This window comes from Physeter macrocephalus, chromosome 11 (genome assembly GCF_002837175.3).
Source record: "Physeter macrocephalus isolate SW-GA chromosome 11, ASM283717v5, whole genome shotgun sequence".
Lineage (NCBI taxonomy): Eukaryota > Metazoa > Chordata > Mammalia > Artiodactyla > Physeteridae > Physeter > Physeter macrocephalus.
The window spans coordinates 171,280,464-171,290,603 of record NC_041224.1 but is presented as its reverse complement, the minus strand read 5'-3'; the positions used below and the strand labels follow the sequence as shown (position 1 = coordinate 171,290,603).

General features: G+C 45.8%; 1 protein-coding gene across 1 annotated transcript in view; it reads left to right on the top strand.

The window, feature by feature from the left end:
• Nucleotides 1–4,878: 4,878 nt before the first annotated feature.
• The window catches only part of LGMN (legumain), a 36,709-nt gene continuing 31,447 nt past the window's right edge, over nt 4,879–10,140 (top strand). The window contains exon 1 of the mRNA XM_007127325.3: nt 4,879–4,995. The gene's annotated coding sequence lies outside the window, so the exon portion shown is untranslated. The remainder of the gene's footprint in view (nt 4,996–10,140) is intronic.

Below are 10,140 nucleotides of genomic sequence, written 5' to 3'. Positions count from 1 at the left end.
AAAGCCAACGATCTAGGAATGGGAGAGCTCAAGACAGAAGGAATCTGGGTCCCCAACACCAGGGGGCTTCTCTATCAGCCCTGGACTCCTAACACTTGAAGTGTTTCACAAGAGAGAAACCCATCTTGTTTGTGGTCACTGTCACTTTGGTTTTTGTCATAGCAGCTGACTCTGCATTGTAACCAATATACTTTCTGTTCCCTCCTCTTTTCCAAATGGCATCTGGAGACAGGGTAGACTTATGTAGCCTCGTGGCCATCAGAGGTGAACTCAATTTGGTTCTCCACTTAGGGTCTCACAGGCTGAAATCCAGGTGTTGGCCAGTCTGGGTGTCTACCTGGATGCTCTGGGGAAGAATCCACTTCCAAGCTTATTCAGCTGGTTGGCAGAATTATATTCCTTGAGTTTGTAGGACTGATGTCCCCATTTCTTTGCTGGCTGTCAGCTGGAGTCCTCTCTTAGCTCCTTAAGCTGCCTGCCTGTCTGTGGCCCCTCTATCTTCAAACCAGCAATGACTCTCTCTAGCACTAGCCAGAGAAAATTCTGCTTTTAAAGGGCTCATACAATTAGAATAGGCTCACCTGCCCAGATAATCTCCCTTTTGCCATATAATCACAGGAATGATATCTCATCATCTTCAGAGGTTTCACCCATACTGAAAGAGGAGCAGATTATACATGCGTGAGGGTTATGGGGGTCATTCTTAGACTACTGCCTACCACAGAGGTAAATAAATGCTTATTGATTACTAGAAATCCTCAAAAAACAACCAAGAGGAGATGGTGCCCCCCCTTAGTACAGGAGCACAGCAAACAGCACTTACCTGTATCATGCCATTTAATTCAATTGATACTTACTTAATGAGCACCTACTATACGACAGCTCCACTTTTAGGCACTGTGAATATAGAAATAAATAAGATAGACTGGGTCTTGCTCTCAAGCAGTTTAACTTTTAGTGGAGCCCCAGGAAATGAACTAACAAAAAATAAAGTGAGATCATAAAGCTAGGTAAAAGGCTTGAGAATGATCATAAAGCTAGGTAAATAGCTAACTAGAAAGGCTAGAGGTCTGTGTGCTATTTTAGGTTGGCTGGCCCAGGGCAGCCTCTCTGAGGAGGTGGTGCCATTTGGGCAGGAGCTAGTTATGTGTCTGGAAGGGGAAGGGCATTCCAGGAAGAGGGAGCTGCATACACAAAGGCAAGAAAGCCATCAGGCTGGAGTGGAGTGAGTCATGTGGCAGGAAATGAGGTCACGTGGTTAGGCGGGTGATGTGAGCCCAGCAGAATTTTATTCTGGAAGGATGGGATGGTTTTTGAGCTGGAAATCATGATGAAAAGTTTCAGAAATAGAGAGTCGTGATGGTTGCCCAGCAATGTGAATGTAATTAATGCTATTGAACTGCACATATAAAAATGGTTAAAATGGCAAATTTTATGTTATATATGTTTTACTACAATAAAAAAAGAAAAAGGAATAAAAAAAGAATAAGTCGTACTTGGTCAGAATAAAAACAAAGGGAGTTGGGAGCCGCAGGGAACAGTGTAGTTAAATGCTCAGGGGAAGGGAGGGTATGGAACATAAAAAAAAAAAAAAAAAAAAAAAAAGATCACCTGAAGAAGGCCCAAGGGAGGGAGGCTTCTGGGGTGCTGGCCAGGCTCAGTTTTTCATCTGGATGCTGGTTACCCGGACGTGTTTGCTTTGTGAAAGTGTATTTATAATTTGTGCATTTTCCTCTATGTACATTATACTTCCGTTGAAATATTTAAGTTTAAAAATAAGATCAGTCTGTCTGCGGTGGGAGGAATTGACTGTAGGGACCCTCAGGGCTGAGGCTAGGGGTCCAGGCACTTATCATGCGCTCAGTGAATAGCTGACACTTGGCTGGACACTGAACTGTTTTCATTACATGTATTATTTTATTTGGCCTTTATAACAACCCTACGAAGCACAGAGAAGTGAAACGATTGCCCAGGGTCACACAGACAGGAAGTGTGGCAGAGAAGGAATTGAAACCCAGGTGGTCTGGATCTACAGTCCAGGCCTTGAACCATCACATCAATGGAGTGAATGAATGCATGCATGAATGATATATTCAGCTCTCTCTTTCTCTCTAAGCCAGAGGTTCTCAACATGGGGGAAACTTTTGGCAAAGTCTGGAGACATTTTTGGCTGCCACAACTTGGGAGAGGGGTGCTACTAGCATCAGATAGGTAGTGGCTAGGGATGCTGTTAAACATCCTAAAATGTGCAGGGCAGGCCCCCACCTTCCCACCAACAAAGAATTACTGGGCCCCAAATGTAGTAGTGCTGAGAAGTGTTGAAAAACTCAGTCTAAACCTAACCAATTTCTTTCACACTCTCCCCAACTCTTGCTGCTTTATAATCTTAATCTCTCACTTAATCTCCCACCATTAGATAAGAAAAGGGTCTGAATCTGACATGGCTACTCAGGGCCCTTATCTCTGGTGAGGGTTATCGGTCACATCCATATCCAGCTGAGCCTCATTAACCTCTGATTGCATGGAACGCTGGCAAGAGTCCCAGACTGTGACTTTTCTTGTGAGAATTCTGCCAGGGGCATTTGATGGGGAGGTCCCCATGCCTGTATGTCCACGGGGAACCTGCCACCTTCCTGCCACCTGTGTGCTGTTTTGGTGCCAACCTCTCTGCTCCCGGCGCTTCCTATTAGCACATACCTTGCTGCCATCCCATGAGTGGGTACCAGGAGCCCAGGCAGTGCCCAAAGTCAGATCCCCATCTTCTTTTCCTAATTGGGATTCTTAATTTATAGCCCAGCAACCAAAGATCCTATTAACACAGGGAGTAGCTAATATTTATAGGGCACTTACTTGGTGCTAAGTACTGTGTTAACAAATTTAATCCTCAGAGAGACCTTATGAAGTAGGTGCCGTTTTTTCCATTCAACAGTTAGGAAACCCAGGCACTGAGAAGCTAAGCGACTTGCTCAGGTCGCACAGCTTGTAAGTAGTAAAACTGGGATTTGGATTCAGGTAGCTTGATGGCAGAGCCCACCACCTACAAGTTCCCATTCCAGGCCTCTCGCATCTCAGCCTCCTCCCCGTGGCTGGCTTAGGCTAGACACCTTACAGCCTCTTCTAAGGCTTACCTGACCGTCACCATGGCAACCCCCAGCCACCGCCAACCCCCCATGGTCCTCAACTTTCAGCCACCTTCTCTTGTCCTAACTCTGAGCTCTCAGCCCACAATGATGCTGAGGGAGACTGAGGGGGCTACCCCCGGCTCTTTGTTTGCCTAAACCTGCCTGGCACCAGGCCACTATTTTTATTCCATTTCACTTGTGAAAGCCTCACCAGCCAGAGGTCGCCATTTATTCTGGGTGAGTTGCGGGAGTGGTTAAGGACACTCTGCCTCTCTTACTAGACAGTAAGTTTACTAGGGTAAGGGACAGAATCCTAATTCTCTCCATGTTCAGTTACACCTGGCATATAATGTTAATGCTACCCATTAAGGATGACTGTGAAAGCATAGTGGTCATGAGAATTGACCTTGGGCTAGGATAGACCTGAGCTTGAAGCCCATGTTCACTTCGGAGCTGTGATCTGGGGCCAGCTGCTTAACTCAGGGTGGATAAGCTTTTTCTGTAAATGGTCAGACAGTATATATATTCTTTTGTGGGCCATATAGTCTCTCCTATAAATACTCATCTCTGCCTTGTTCCCCAAAACAGCCATACCTAAACCAATGCGTGTGGCTGTGTTCTTTTTTTCTTTTTGGCAGCACCGGCAGCTTGTGGGATCTTAGTTCCCTGACCAGGGATTGAACCCGGCCCCAGCAGTGAAAGCATGGAGTCCTAACCACTGTACTGCCAGGGAATTACTGAGGCTGTGCTCTTATAGACTTTTATTCACAAAATAGGCAGTAGGCCCACGGTAGTATGCTGACCCATGATTTACTGTAAAAGAAGATTATAAAAGAAGATCAGGGAATTCCCTGGCGGTACAGTGGTTATGCCTCTGTACTTTCACTGCCAAGGGCCTGGGTTCAATCCCTAGTCAGGGAACTAAGATCCTATAAACTGCCCCGCCAAAAAAAAAAAAAAAAAAAAAAGACAACCCATGAATGTAGTCCTATACCTTGCACTTGACGTCTTGATGTTCTTGGGCAAAACTGGACTTATTCCCTCACAATAATTCAACTCAACTTTCTGTGCTCCACAACATGGCACTTTGTATGTGTAGTATTTCATTTTTCTCTCCCTGTGAGATAATACCAACCGTCTGAGAAGTAGCATTGCATATGGATTAAAAGCACGGGATTCTGCAACTAGACTGCCTGGCTCCGAATTCTGGCTCTGCCACTTCAGAGGTGTGTGACCTTCAGAAAATTAACCTCCCTGACAAAACTTCCCTCCGTTGCCCTATGTGTACGCTAATAGTTCCTCCCTCTCGTAGGGGTGTTACGAGCATGAAACGGATCTGCACATCGAATCTCCTGGGGCTCTTTAAAGATTCCAAAACCCAGGCCACACGCAGACCAATGAACTCACAGTCTCTAGGGTGAGACGGAGGTATCAGCGTCTCTGAAGCTACTCTAGGTGGTTCCAATAAGTGCACAAGTTTGGAAACTGAAGGTTAAAGTGCTCCGCGCGCTGGCTTTGATCCTTGGGTGGAATCACTGCGCCCCCTGTTCCCACGGACCCCAGGACCCCCGTCCCCACCCACCCAGCCCTAGCTCACTGCGTACCCGCCTCCCTGGGTTTCTCTAGCCTCCGAGCTCAGAAGGCCCTGCGGGTGCACGCTGGGACTCGTAGTCCCTGCGACTCTCCGGCCTCTTTCCAGCCTCCCATTGGCTTTCGAAGACGCCCCGCCCCGAAGCTCCGCCAATCACCACGGCGCAGCAGACCCTCAAAGCGGGGAGAGAGGACGCTGGTCTGCAATCACTGCAGGGCTGCGGTCGGAAGGTGGCTGGTTGGGGACGGCGCGTCGCGAGGAGTTCCCACGGTCCCACCGCAGGTAACCGTGATTCCTGGCAGGGGACTGCGGCCGCGTCCCAAGCCCCGGACTAGGGTCGCCCATTTGCCGCAGCTCTTGGCTTCAAGGCGGGGATTTTCAGTTTCCCTGGCCTTTTCTGAGTAATCCATTTCTCACCTAGCGAAAGGGAGTTTCTGCCAGCGGTGAATCCCGAGGGAAACCCTGCGACCTCTCAGCCCGCCATGCTGTGAGGTTTTTGGTTGGCGGGGTGGGGCTCCTGTTGCGCGTGCTCTGGCTGGAACCCCTGGCCGCTCCGAGCTCAGAGAGAAACAGACCGGAGACGAGAGCACATTTACTAAGGTCTCATAGCCAGAGAGTGCCGGGAGGGGTCTGGGGCCTGGTTCCCATCTTCACAGTCTAGGAACAGGTCAAGCTGTTGAGGCTTGTAATGCAGAGGACTCAGTAGTCCAAGGGGGAAGGGGTTATGTTATCACCACAACTAATATACCCAAACGTATAAAAACATCCCTTCTGAGAAAACAGGAAAGCTCTACGTCTCAGAGGCTTGAGCTGGTGGGAGTTACAGGATGATTCACATCAACCTTGGAAGTGAAAGTTGTCTGGATTTGGTCCCCTCTCCTAATTATTAGAGTTGAAGTTATACCCACATGTGTTATTCAGAGCCAAGAATTGCAGAATCTGGGGGCTGGGAGAAGGAACTTTGTGTCATGTGCTTCGTTTGAGAGGTGAAAATAAATGCCCAGGATTTGAGAGTTGCCCTGTGGTATGTAGTGAGTGGAGTAGCCCCGCTTTCTTTACTCCAGGGCTGCATTAGTTAGCAAACATATATTGAGCCTTACTAAGCTTTTCGAGCAGGGATTATTTCGTAAAGGGGAGAGGCAGTCTACAGTGAACCATTCCAGTGTTCCAGGAGCAGCATCTAACCCTGACTTGTGGGAAGAGATAGAACTTTGCAGAGAAGGGAATGATTGAATGGAGTTTGAGGGACGGGCAGGAGCTAATGAGATGAAGGAGAAGAGCGTTTCGCCTGGAAAACAGCATGATGAAGGCAGGGAAATAGCACCAATTTTGGAGCTGGAGTTCCGGAGCCTGGTTGGAGCAAGGGATTTCATGTGGATAGTGGAGAACAGAGAGGCACATCTTGCAGGACCTCCTGTGCTGCTGTAAGAGATTTGGATTTTGTCCTGAAAGCCCTGGAAGCCGAATTTAGTAGATGTGTATCTTAGATACTCTCCAATGTGGACAAGTGTTGGAGAGAGGCCACACCGGGGAGCTCATTGCAGTAATTCCCAGGAGAATTGCTGAGGGTTTTAAAGACAGTTGCAGTGGGAAGGGAGAGAAGATGAGAAAAGGGTTGTGAACTGTTAAGGAGGTGAACACCATACCCAGTATTGTTCAGTAAAAATATACTGAAGCGAATGCTGTCTCTTGAGTTTTCCACCTATGACTATCTTTTAAGGAAATTACCAGCATTTTTTTTCCCCCTTAAACTGCAGACGTTGCTTTGTAGACCAAAATTCGAATCCCAGTTTAGGATGGGGAAATTATCACATATGTCGAGGATGTTGAAATCTGAATGGTTAAACATATAAGACTTGAATTTTCCTGTAATCCAGGTGACACAAATTAAACCCCATAATTAGATCACTTTATATCTATCAGATTAGGAATTATGAAGTTTGATACTCTCAAGAGATGATAGAAATTTGGAAGAGTATCTTAGAACAGTACGGCTGCTAGCAAAATAGGTATATCATTTTTTTTTTAATTTTATTTTTGTCTGCGTTGGGTTTTCGTTGCTGCACGTGGGCTTTCTTTAGTTGCGGCGAGTGGGGGCTACTCTTCGTTGCGGTGAGTGGGCTTCTCATTGCGGTGGCTTCTCTTGTGTGGAGCACGGGCTCTAGGTGCGCAGGCCTCAGTAGTTGCAGCATGCAGGCTCTATAGTTGTGGCTCACGGGCGCTAGAGCACAGGCTCAGTAGTTGTGGCGCACGAGCTTAGTTGCTCTGCGGCGTGTGGGATCTTTCCGGACCAGGGCTCGAACCCATGTCCCCTGCATTGGCAGGCAGATTCTTAACCACTGCGCCACCAAATAGGTATATCTTAAGACTCAGTGGTTCTACTCCTAGAGTACCTTAGAGAAAGAGACATTTGTATACAAGGAGATGAGTATAAGAATGTTTTTGCAGCATTGTTTGTAATAGTAAAAAAATTGAAACAGCCTAAATGTCTGCTGGTAGGGGAATGTTTATAAAGTGGATATATATTTTTTAAAGTATAATAAATTGATTGGAACGAAATAACTTACGGTAGTGGTTACCTTGTGGTATGGGGAGAATGGGACAGGACATGGGGGACTATTTTTTCTGTAATGTTTTGTTTATGGGGAAAGAGGGTTCACGGATTTACAGAATATTAACAGTTGATGATCTGGATGATGGTAACAGGTATTTTATGTTATACTTTGTACATTTCTGTAGTTTAATGTGTATCCTTCAATTTTGTAAAATGTAAATTATAGCAAAATTAAACTTAATAATTAACATCTGGCTATAAAAGTCATGTTCATTGATTTTGGGAAAAGACTACAAACTTTTATTAATCCCAGGTTTCAAAATATAGTAATTTGGAAGAAATTCAAAAAAAGGAATTCAAGTGCCAATAAAAGCAGTGAAAATAAAACTGTGGAAAAACCATTAACCATTGGTCAAATTTTACTTTGCTAGATTCCTAATTCTAATCATTAGTAGATTTAAAAAATGTAGGGAGGGGGAAGGGTAAGCTGGAATGAAGTGGGAGAGTGGCATTGACATATATACACTACCAAATGTAAAATAGATAGCTAGTGAGAAGCAGTGGCATAGCACAGGGAGATCAGCTCGGTGCTTTGTGACCACCTAGAGGGGTGGGATAGGGAGGGTGGGAGGGAGATGCAAGAGGGAGGGCATATGGGGATATATGTATACGAATAGCTGATTCACTCTGTTATACAGCAGAAACTAACACACCATTGTAAAGCAATTATACTCCGATAAAGATGTCAAAAAAAAAAATCCTTGATGTAAAAAATTTTAAATAAATAAATAAATAAAAAATGCTTTCTTAACTATATCTATTTTGAAATATGATATAGCTGCTAGTACCTTTTGTAATGTTAAAAGATAATTTTTACAAAGTAAAGTCAATTCTCTACAGATATAAAAATGAACAAGTGTTGAAGATTGTATTTACCTTATTAATGAGGAGATTCAGTGAGGTATTACAGCCAGTTCAAAGGAGATTCCAAAGTACATTTGTAGATTAGAAATGCTGAAATGTGCATTGTGAAGCCTGGCTTCATTCTTTCACTAGGGGAGTCACTTGAACCTTCACTTGATAGAATTCATTTGCATATCTTTAGACATGAATTACTAGCATTGCTAGTGTCCATGGTTTGCAGAGTTGTGAAAAAAATTTCCATAGAATCAGAATTAGATAACCTTGAAGGACATGCTCTAATCTAGAATCTGCTTTGCCACTGAATCAGAAATTTTCCCTATGGAAAAAAGTTTGATTAACTAACTTGAACAAAATCCGTATTTTGTTTGAGATTTGAGATAAGACCTATTTGGCTTATTATTTTTTTATTTCACTCTTGAAACAGGAAATCAAAGGATTTGAGAACTGAATGGGCCCTTAATAGTTTAGTTCTACCGTCTCATTTCAGAGATGGACAATTAAGGCCCAGAGAGGGTCTCCCTTGACTTAGTAACTACCTGTACGATATTAAAGAATAATTGCACCTGACATTTGTTAAAAAATGGCAAGATGGGGGCTTCCCTGGTGGCGCAGTGGTTGAGAGTCCGCCTGCCGATGCAGGGGACGCGGGTTCGTGCCCCGGTCCGGGAAGATCCCACATGCCGCGAAGCGGCTGGGCGCGTGAGCCATGGCCGCTGAGCCTGCGCGTCCAGAGCCTGTGCTCCGCAGCGGGAGAGGCCACAACAGTGAGAGGCCCGCGTACCACAAAAAAAAAAAAAAAAAAAAAAAAAAATGGCAAGATGGATTTTATTCCAGCTGTTGCATTAGAAGAGAGAGACTTCAGTATAGAACTGAGTTCAACTCCAAATACATCAAGGACAGCTGAGACGTATCACCAGTAGGCAGAGTGGGAGGGTCAGTGGCTGAAAAATTAATAAGAGGAGCTTGATTAGATGTCAAAGATGGGAGGTTCTTGCAGGATTCTTGCTAAACCTGGGCTCAGCAGGCCGAGGTCTAGTTGGGAAGAGGGCTCAGAGGAGCTTGACTTAAGTTTGGTGAAGGAGGGCTCCTTGTCATCTGTCCTTGTCTCCCTTGCATGTTGTCAGCCAGGGACCACTTGCATGATGATTTTGTTGTAAGCCCCCAGGGAACAGAGAGCAGGATCAAAAACCTGTAGGTTTGGAAGGCTCTTCACAGATACCATTGTCTGCCCAGCTGCTTCTCCTGGCTTTGATGGTTCGCTGTCTCTAATCCAGAGCAAGTAGCAAGTGCAGGGCTGATGGTGGGAGGTCATAATGGTGGTTACGGTTTGGGCTTTGGTGTCAGACATGGAGTTGAACTTGGTTCTGCTATTTAGATGGTCCTCTAACGGTAGCCTATTACTTGCACTGCTGGTAACGGTTGATCTAGAATGGGCATTCTGTCCCAAACCTCCCAAATGGATAAACCCCACTTGATGGTACACCTCCCGAAGTCAAGTGGAGTCCTTCAGTTGAATCACTGACCTCATGTAGCCCTGTAGCCTGAGAGGGTCGCAGGACCAGTGGAACCAGTGAGGATCTGCCCTTGGAGGCTGCTGAAATTCATTTGTAAAGGCTTGTCCGTTGACTTTGACTTTGTGTGGTTCAGGTTCTCCTTTGACGGGTTCTTCTTCTAAGAGCTCTTTATAACCTATTACCGACAAGCGCTTTAAAATAGTGGGGTGGGGGCTTTCCTGGTGGCACAGTGGTTAAGAATCTGCCTGCCAATGCCGGGTACACGGGTTCGAGCCCTGGTCCGGGAAGATCCCACATGCCGCGGAGCAACTAAGCCCGTGCGCCACAACTACTGAGCCTGCGCTCTAGAGCCCGTGAGCCACAACTACTGAGCCTGAGTGCCACAACTACTGAAGCCCACGTGCCTAGAGCCCGTGCTCCGCAACAAGAGAAGCC